Here is a 10,952-nt window from a genome sequence, read left to right as displayed (position 1 = left end):
ATTATTAAAGAGTACATGGAAGCTCTGGATGAAACTTTTATTGAAGAACAAACAAAAACAAGATGTGTGTGAAAGGCTAACACAGTTACCCTTGTTAGCTTGAGTATTAACCTGTAGATGTACTAAAACAGCTGGATGAAGCTGCAGATAAGGCAGCTCATATATCTGACAATGCACTACTGTTTGTTTGAGTGGATATTGATGTTATTATTAGAAATATTTGAGGGAATATTATGGAAAAGGGTGCTCTTTTTTATTTTTCAAAATGCAACAACTTTATATTAAAAATTTTGTTTTCTAAAGCTGCCTGTAATAAAAGAGGATTAAAAAGACATAAAAAAACTGAAAAAGAGCATTTGTTATATATGTGAGTTATTATGAAATGTAAGGGTTTAATGTGAAATTTAGACATAAACAGTAAAAATCTATTGATTTATCTCAATTGTCACGTAAGCATTACTTCTTGTGCCTCAATAAAATATAGCTAAAGACTTCTAGTTTAAATTAAAGCATTACCATAAGTTAAAATAATGTATCAATGTCCAGGTGATTTCAAAAATGCAGTTTATAATAATACTTAAAAATTGCTGTTTCAAGATGCTCCTCCTCAAATCTTACTGGTCTTTAGCAATTTTGCAAATGAAAAGAATAAAAAAATATCTGCAGACGTGAAGACTGGTTAAGTCTTGACTCAAGCTGGGCAACAAATAAACGCACACAAAAGTTTCATGTTTTTAATTGTAAAACAACAACAACAAAAAAACAATCCCACTCACTTAATCTATGTATTATTTTCATTTTACAACTGCGCTCAATTTTGTGTTTGTTTCTGACAACATAATCCCAGCTGGAAACAGAGAAATTTGTGATCATGATGTGATAAAATGCTGACAAGAGATATAATTATTTCAGCAAGTCACTGTACTTCAAAACTCAATTTAGGAGTTACATTTACTGCATAATGATGAACAACTGTTGTACATGTTTTCGTGGGAGTAAGGCAGTTTGGATCCCAGGACCATGACTGAGAGGAACCAGACCTTTCAGTTTGACAAATGAGCGTAAAGCCTGTGGTTTGCTGTTCCTTCAGCGCCGGCAGGTCTGGTGGCTTCATGTTTTATGTATGACATATTTACGTCAGTGCGGCAGGAAGTATGAAAAATATTCAGACTGGAAAGCTCTTGGAACTCCGAGAGGATTTGGTTTCCACAGCTGATGAGGCGGTGATTATTAGCGTGCTGTGGTGATGGAAACAGATCCTCACCTTCACAACAAAGCCCCTCAACCTCCTATGGAAATTACAGTCATGAAGGTCAACATACTACTCGGTCTTAAAAGTGCAGCCGCCAGCAGGAATGATGACACTCCTCCTTATTATTCACTTTACAGTAAAAAAAAAAAAAACGGAAACACTGTATCATGCAGAGAGACTGCAGCACGGACGAATCCGGCTCAGGAGATCCCCATTGTGTCTGCTGAGGGCCGCGGCTCAGACTGCAGATGGGATGAAACATGGCACAGCTTTCCAATTTTTAACAGGATATGACACTGCTGCGCTGCCTCCATTCCACGCGCTTTGAAAACGCTCACGGTGTGAAAAATCTGCGTGGATGACTGGGGCAGTAATGCAAATCTTCCTGACATGCTTGTCACCATCTGGGCCCATTAAAGAGTAAATATTTTAGTCAGGAATGAGATAGAATGTGCCTGGCATGATTAAAAGCCTCAAAATGAAACTTTCTTTTTTTTGTTCATTCAGCATTGCTTAGTTTATACAAAGATTTTTTTATTGGGATGTTTGCAAAATAGTCAACAGATTTTAAGATTAACTCCATTAAAGCTCAGATGTTGTGAAACCTGGGTTGCACAGTGTTGCATAATGTTGCACAGTGTTGCACAGTTGCCTGTAAAGCTTCATGTCATCATGTTTTGGCTCTAGCTCTCCTGAGATTTAAAAAAAACAACTTATCCTGCACTATCCATGGAATGGGATCCAGTTCCAACCTTAATGCTGTATTATATTTGCAGCCACCTGGCACACCATCCCTCTCTCCCCGCAGCCTCATTGTGGTACAAGGGCGCAGCAGATGTTGTTCGGTTGCTGTAATAGGTTGGATGTTGTCTGCTGAGATCATGGTTTTATCTAGACCTCGGATACTGAAGCAGGGGATTTTTATAAGCCAGCCAAGAGAACAGAATAACATTTCATCATCAGTCTACTCACCTGTAGGAATTTATGCTCTATGCATAAAACCTGATGATGGATGATGTAAAGCAGAATATTGAATCTGGGCTCTTACATTAACGGAAATGTACTCTTACCAGGTTAGGGAAAAAGTATTAGTGTCTAAATGTTGAATGCTGGTAAAGAGAACCCCACAAAAAGAGTTGAAAATGCAGAGAGAAACGTTTACTTTTAGGTGACTGAGTGGAAATTTAAACAACTTTTTTTTTTTCTTTTGGTAGAAATAATGGAAAACTATGTTTCACTTTCCATCCACTTTACAATTAAATAATTTTTTGTTGTTGTTGTTAAAATCAGACTTTATAAGAGTTTGAAAAGTTTTGCAAAGTGCTGTAAAAGTACCAGTGCTGGTTGTTTGCCTACAGCCAGGTCAAACCGAATAAAATGATTAATTTCAGAAACACAAGTTAACTTGACTTGTTTGTTGTAGGCTGTGGGAGGAAGCTGAAATGTCCAGAAAAATGAGGCACAGACACAGAAAGAGCACTGGACCTCCACACAGAAAGGTCTGCAGGCCTCAGGCTAAAACCTGCTCCATCCTGTCGTACTTTGAGAGCTCAATGAATTTAACTGGTTGTTTTTCACCAATTGCATGTTTGAAATCAAATAGTAAAGTAATGATACACATCTGATCAGTTGTATTTTAGTCCCATTAAGGTTCACATGATGACTAATCACTGGTTTCCATTTCCAGATTAGCTCTACAAATAGTGGGACATTTGTATCCCAGAAGATCAATGTTCTCAAAGACTGATGTAATTTATGACTCTGAATACCTTCAGTCAAACTCAGAAATGTTTTTTTTTTTATAACAGAATTATATGTCAGAAAATACCATGTATCATATTTCTCATTATGCATTCTTCCTATCAGAAATAAAATGTTAGTCAAGGTAAAGGATTATTCAAAATGTAAATACGTTAGGTTTAAGAAAAAAAACCCTTACAAAAAAATCCCATGAAAATCAAGTGATCACATATGATTCACATGTGAATCACATGTGATTTTACCACAAAACATTCCAAAATCACACGTATTCATGTGCTTTCGCATGTGATTCACATCATTCACATGTAAAATTTGTGTGAACCACATGTGAAAGTCACATGTGATTTTCATGGGATTTTTTTGTAAGGGAAAGGCGTTTAACTTTCAGTATATTTGCATTATTTAATTTTAATAGTATTAAAATTAAATAATGCCTGTTACATCATAATCCAGTGTTGACATGGCTTATGATGTTTTGTATTTTAAAATAAAATAAAAAAATTCACCACTTTGAGGCAGAAACTGCAAAATGGGAACAGATGTGGTTTTGTTACACTCGGTTGCATTTCCTCCAGCCTTGGAAAAATAATAAAATCCTACAATATTTTAAAAGGGTCAGATTTACTGCTCAGTGCACGGAATCATTTTAGGAGATGAAGAATTTTGGGTAAGTTTAAAGGCCGGAGGATTTGATTTTACAAGGGGGTATCGGTCTGAACCCACTTGCTATATTTTTTCTTCTGATTTTTATTCATAAACGTCATTAAAAACCACGTCCAAATGGATAATTTTTCTCCGGCTTCATAGTTATGCTCCACTTTTTGCTGATCTGTCATAAAATTCCAATAAAACATCTTGTGGTTTGTGGTTGTTCTGCAATAAAACATGACAAATTTCAAGAGACATGGATACTTTGGCAAGACAGTCTGCACTTTGGGCTTCCCGCTGTCACCCACAAACACTAAATCCTGAAGGATTTTAGTATGCAGCTGAGATCTGCAGCATTTAAAGGAAAACTTATGCACCCCTTCTGACAAAAGCTTGGTTATATTATGCACAAATGTTAATATTTCAGAAATGGCCACGTTTCATTTAGATGCACCGGTAAGCATATGGGGCGTCTTTTAGAACAAGTGATATATTTCAAGCATTTATTTCAGTTTATTATAATGATTCTGGTTGGCAGCTAATTGAAACCCAAAATTAGATATTAGATAGGACCAATGTTTAAAATGAACTCTAAAAATGTATGTCTGAGCTGATATTGTGATAATGTTGACAAATGTATAAAAAAAATACTATAAAAGTTACATACTGCAGCTTTAATGTCATGTTAATACATGTTCAAAAACATTATTAAACATATGAAATACTTTTCTATATCACGTTACTTATCATGGTTTAGAAACCTTAGCTGTAATATTTTACATATCTTGATTTCCATTTAATATCTTAAATATTAATATATTAAAACTTAATATAATGTTATATCTCAAATAACACGTTTAAACATGTTTGTTCATAAATATTGTATTTCAGATAAAACTCAATTTAAAAATGTTATGCATCTTAAATGTAAAAAAACACAAAATGGTGTGATTTAGGAATGTTCATTTAAATAACGCTTAATTGTTCAGCAGCACTTGCATTCTTTGCCTTTTGCCTTTGCCAAAGATCAGTTTCTTTTGATTTCTTTTTTTTTTTTTTTTTTACATTAGAAAGGTAGATAACTTGAAAAAATTAAGTGGGATTTAAAGCTGTAACATGTGTTCCATTAACATGATAGCATCGTCTTTACATAAAACAATTCCATTGAGTAATACTGGCTATCAAAAATAAGCTTATGTTATTCATTATAATATTATTGCTGAGACATAAAAAAAAGTTATTCCATCGATCCATTTTCTGTCCACCCTCGTCCCTAATGGGGTCGGAAGGGTTGCTGGTTCCTATCTCCAGCTAAGTTCCGGGCGAGAGGCGGGATTCACCCTGGACAGGTCGCCAGTCTGTCGCAGGGCAACACAGAAAACAGACAGGACACACAACCATTCACACACACTCTCACACCTAGGGAGAATTTAGAGAGACCAATTAACCTGACAGTCATGTTTTTGGACTGTGGGAGGAAGCCGGAGAACCCGGAGAGAACCCACCATGCACAGGGAGAACATGCAAACTCCATGCAGAAAGACCCCGGGCCGGGAATCGAACCCAGGACCTTCTTGCTGCAGGGCAACAGCTCTACCAACTGTGCCACTGTGCATTGATCATACATAATATATTTACTTTATGGTAACAGATAAAATGTTTGTAATTTCAACTTAATATTTTCAAGTAATCTTATGTAAATAACATGTGTTGATTTGAAAGAGAAAATGTGCCTGTTATACTTATTTGCATTGTATAACAATTGTATAACTTATTTGCAATTTTGTGTGGGTCTATTAAGAAAAAGCTTTCCATAGGCACACCCCCCCACAATTAAAATACCTAAGCCTTGGGCACAAAATTGGGGACAAAAAATTGGGGGCACTGTCAATTACCCCAGTTTTGCACCCCTTCTGACAAAAGGGGTGCAATCAATATGATTGATTTTGTAATTTACAGTGCCCCCAATTTTTTAATTTTTATTTCTATGAGCAATAAATAAATAAATTAATTGTGGAGGGACCCCTGTTGGTCAGGAGCCCTTAGAATTTTCAGAGCTTTCCACCCCCTATGCGGCACCCCTGCTACAAACTATCTTTTACCTCCATCCCACCTTTCCCCCACCCTGAAAATCTCCCTCATGTAATCCTAACCCCCATCCCCAACACCCTCCTTATCACACAGAACCACTTTAACCCTTTACCTACCCGTTACTCTAAACCTGCACACATAAAGGTAGCATCCCATGACCCAGGAGAGTTCACTGTTCTCGAGCGAGTGTGCACTACCTTTAGGAATACCAATAGGAGGGGAGAAGAGTACTCCTCCTCCCCCGTCTCCCCGCCTCACTGGGAGGGGAGCGGAGGAGGGGAGCTTTACGTTAACTACTTCAGTAGTTTCTACTAAAGTAGTTAACGTAAAGCTTTTTTTCCTCAGTTTTTTTTTGTTAAAAGCTCAAAAACAACGTGAATGCCTCCAGGCTGGTTAAGGGGTTGGCCAGCCTGCACAGGCTTGCCAGCGCCTGTCCCATGCAGAGAGACCTTAGCACCCCTTCTCCCAACCCAGAGGTCTGACCCTCCAGGGTGGATAAGGGGTTGGCCGGCCTGCACAGGCTGACCAGCGCCTGTCCCATGCAGAGAGACCTTAGCAGTGTTGTAGAAAGTACTAAAGAAATGTACTTAAGTAAAAGTACAAATACATGGACAAAAATGTACTCTAGTAAAAGTAAAAGTACCACATTAACATTTTTACTTGAGTAAAAGTAAAAAAGTACTGGCTTTTAAAAATACTTAAGTATTAAAAGTAAAAGTACTTCCTGAATGCATTACTTAATCTCTAATACAATATCATTAAGTGTACCTATCATATTTAATTTTAATACATGAAATATGTGCCATTTTAATTAACAATACCACAGATAGAGCATGTTTTTAGTGTGTTTACTCTCTGTGACAGTTTAGGTTTAGATTTGTGATTCTATGCATCATAATTTCAGGGATGGAAACATCTTAAATCCACATTCCCATAAAAACACCTAGATATTAAATACTGAGAGCTGAAATAAATTTAACCAGTATCATTATCATTTCAAACTCTTCTTCATTTTGCTTTGCTTCCATCTCTGTAGCACAATCTGCAGTGGTTTCCTACCATCCCTAAAAGATATATCACCCACATCACCCATGTCAGAAACCACAACTGTCTGCTCCATTAAACATAGAAATTAAGGCAATGCCCCAAAGGTAAACAACACTCAACTATGAATACTGTCCAAGGTGCAAGAAGTAACCAGGCAGAAGGACAATGACTGTTCTGACCCTGTATGCCACTGTTCTGTCAGATAGCCATACATTGTCAGATCGTCATACGCGTATGACAAACTGATGGCTATATCTGTCAGATCAGCATACGTTTGCATACGTTTCAGCATACGTTGTCAGATAGTCATACGCTTAGCTCAGACATGTATACGTTGTCATTACCATATGATTTTATTTAATCAGCAACATAGAATCATGACGTAGATAAGGATTTTTTTCAAAAGTGAAACACTGGTTTTGCCCCAGTTTCAGTGTGGGTAAAAATTGCGTTTTCATACACGACATGCTATCCAAGTTAGCAGACATGTTATCCAACCCAAAAATATTAAGGAAGTGGGGGACGTGAATTTAAACAGGGCGTGTTTTAGGACGTGTTTTGTAGTTTACTGCAGCTGCAGCAGCATTAAATTTAATTTATTTAGTTACTTTTTATTGTGTCTCTTCTCGCGTATGACAAGCTGACGACTCCTCTCAATATGGCGGACCTCCTGCAGAATGCGCATGCGTGCGCATGCGCTCTTACCATATGTATGCTATTCCGACATGTATGGCTATCTGACAGAACACCACCATGACAGGTTACCAACACAATGAAAGAGCAATGAGCAGCTCTGCGTTACACGTTCTTGTTTTGTTTATTGGCCAATTAAATAAATCTATCTATTTTTTAATTAAATAAAATAATAATAGCTACTGCAGTTTATGCAGAGCATCACAAGAACAATGAACGGCTCTCAGTGAGGCTTCAGTCCTATAGGACTTAGTAAAAATCCGTCCAGAAGAATCGGATCGTTCATCACTATCACTATATAGCAGACTTTGGTCACAGCGTTCTCCCATATATGCGACACCTAAAACAACACTTCCACACAATAATTAAACGCATGACTGACAACGTTTTTTCATCGCAGAAGCACCATATGTGTCTCTGTACAGCTAGTTTTGCTAACATCACGTCCACTTAGCTTACCTTCCTTTAAGTTTCCTTTCCAAGTGACGCTAAAAGTCGGACGAAGTTTCCACCGTCTGTGAAAGTGAAGCGCTGCTGATTTTACATGTCGCCAAATCTTATGATTTATGTAGCGAAATTCTATTATTGACGATTAGACACAATCATGTCCCGCTTAGTGGAAACCACTGCACATGTCTGGGAGCTCCGCGTGCGACTGAAAGGAGGAGGCGATGGGTGACGACAGTAATTAGTAGGTCACGTTATTGCTTGGATTTACAGCGCCTTGCTAAGTCCCTGAACTTCATATTTTAACGGGGAAAAAAAGCGCAACGCGACTCGGATGTAACGAGTAACGCGACGGTTTTGTAGAAATTTAGTAAGTAGAAAGTACAGATACTTACTGTAAAATGTAGTGGAGTAAAAGTCGAAAGTATCCATTTTTAAATATACTTAAGTAAAGTACAGATACACGAAGATTGTACTTAAGTACAGTAACAAAGTACATGTACTTCGTTACTTCACAACACTGGACCTTAGCGCACCTTATCCCCTCCCAGAGGTCTGACCCTCCAGGGTGGATAAGGGGTTGGCCGTCCTGCACAGGCTGGCCAGCGCCTGTCCCATGCAGAGAGACCTTAGCGCACCTTATCCCCTCCCAGAGGTCTGACCCTCCAGGGTGGATAAGGGGTTGGCCGTCCTGCACAGGCTGGCCAGCGCCTGTCCCATGCAGAGAGACCTTAGCATCCCTTCTCCCAACCCAGAGGTCTGACCCTCCAGGGTGGATAAGGGGTTGGCCGTCCTGCACAGGCTGGCCAGGGCCTGTCCCATGCAGAGAGACCTTAGCGCACCTTCTCCCAACCCAGAGGTCTGACCCTCCAGGGTGGATAAGGGTTTGGCTGGCCTGCACAGGCCCTGAGCCTCGCATGGGGTTCTATTAAGGTCTATTAAGAAAAAGCTTTCCATAGGCACACACCCCCTGCAATTAACATACCTAAGCCTATGCCTACACATAAAACCTTTTAAGAAACACTTCTTACTTTGCTTCCTACTAAGTGATCTCTTCATATGCACCATTTCCTTCATTTCCTCCAACTCCTTTTGCAAGATTCCCACTTGCTTTTCCAGCTGTGCCATAGTTTTCGTGACCTGTCCGTCAGGAAGTTTTCCTTTTATCCTGCTGACTTTTATATTGGCTTCATTGATTTTACTCTTCAGGGATTCAATTTTTTGAAATAAATCATTGTCAACGGACATCATGCTCAGTTTATGCATTGTCCCTTTTACTTTTTGGATTTCATGACTTAAGTAATTCAAGAGGAGTACACCTAAGTGGGAGAATCCCACTTTTGGCTGATGTTCTACATTTGGAACGTAATGTTACACTTTTTGGGACTGAATGAGATGTTGGTGTCAGCCTAATCTGCAGGTGGGATCAGAGCCTACCAACCATATTCAATACAGGTGACAGATTCAGAGCTGTGGAATGCATCAGGAAGTCCACTCTAATAAAAGACTAAAATTACAGTGGTCTCACCTGTGAAAACATGTTTTGAATTTCACTTGCTCCCTTGCAGAAGTCCTTGACAGCGTAGGCTTTTGTAGTCTCTGGTTGCTAGTTAAAATTTGTATGTCAAGTTTCCAGTCATATAAGTTTTTGATAGACATCAAGAATTACTTCAGAGTGAATTTGAAAATATCATCTGTACTGGTTTTGACCAGTACAGATGATATTTTGTACAAACAAACTGATAACAAACATTGTTTTGCAATGTTTGTTATTCTCAAACATTGCAAAACACCTGAAATATAGATAACATAACTATTATGTAGCTATATTTATAATATAGCTACACACCTTCTAATTGAATTCAGTTAGAAGGTGTGTCCAAACTTTTGGTCTGTACTGTACTTTCATCTGATAGTTGGTTCAATAATTGGTTAATCTGGAGTAGCATAAAAGCTAAAACTTATATATTTGAACTACTGTAAAATATCACATGTGATGTGGCTGCTCATCAGAATCCAAATTACAGATTCAGCCTTATTTTATTAGTTACACTGACTCAACTCAAACTAAAGGACGTTTATACTAAAAACGTAGCTTCCCAGTAAGGCTGTAGACCCCCAAGATATTTCCCTTTTCTCTATTGTCTGTGTCTCTTTCTGTCAGATCACTGGACCTGAGCCCTGAAACAAACCTCTATAGACGACACTCCCACTCGGATTTTAAAGAGTTATCTTGCCTGTTTTCTTCCAAAGCTTACAAAAAAAATTCAAACTATCAGGTAAGAAATTTCTTGAGCGTGTATTTACCAGAAAAGTTCAGTGAACCAGAGGATAAAGTTTAAATATTTTTTTCAATGTGACATCTTATTCCTCAGGTCTTTGTTCAATCCCAAGTGGTCGTCAGATGTTCGTCTTGAGGGGAAGACGGCCATAGTAACCAGGGCAAACACTGGAATAGGCAAAGAAACAGCTAAAGACCTAGCTGCTAGAGGCAAACAGGCACAGTTAGATGTTTTCAGATAAAAAAATAAAAAATAAAAATATTTTCCTTCATCTGTTATTCAGATTATCCTGTGTGGAAAGAGTTTAAATAAAAAAAATAAAAAAAATAAAAGCATATCAAATTGGCCTAAATCAGATTTTAAGCCGATTTAACACTAGGAACATTGACTATAAATTGTTAATTTTTATGACAACCAAATACAAAACCACAACATTGCTCAAATCCACATCACACAGTCACATCTTAAAATTGAGTTCTTCTATGTCTTTCCATGTCTTTCTGAAAAGGTTATTTTATAATTGTTGGGGGGAGTTAGAGGCGCTACATCTTCTGCTGATGTTTGTTTTGATTCACTTGTTTTCAGCTGGTTTTATTTACTTGTTCCTCTTGGTCCCAGATGAGGGCATATCTATCCAATCTCTGCTACTTTCTCTTCCAGAACAGAACTCTGAGTACGTCCACCCACTGGAAAACTGAAGCTGTCTGAATTTTTTTTTTTTTTTAAAACAT

The sequence above is a fragment of the Gambusia affinis genome, linkage group LG10 (assembly GCF_019740435.1).
Source record: "Gambusia affinis linkage group LG10, SWU_Gaff_1.0, whole genome shotgun sequence".
In the NCBI taxonomy this organism is placed as follows: domain Eukaryota; kingdom Metazoa; phylum Chordata; class Actinopteri; order Cyprinodontiformes; family Poeciliidae; genus Gambusia; species Gambusia affinis.
The sequence above is the reverse complement of the archived record's forward strand: the minus strand, read 5'-3'. Positions refer to the sequence as shown.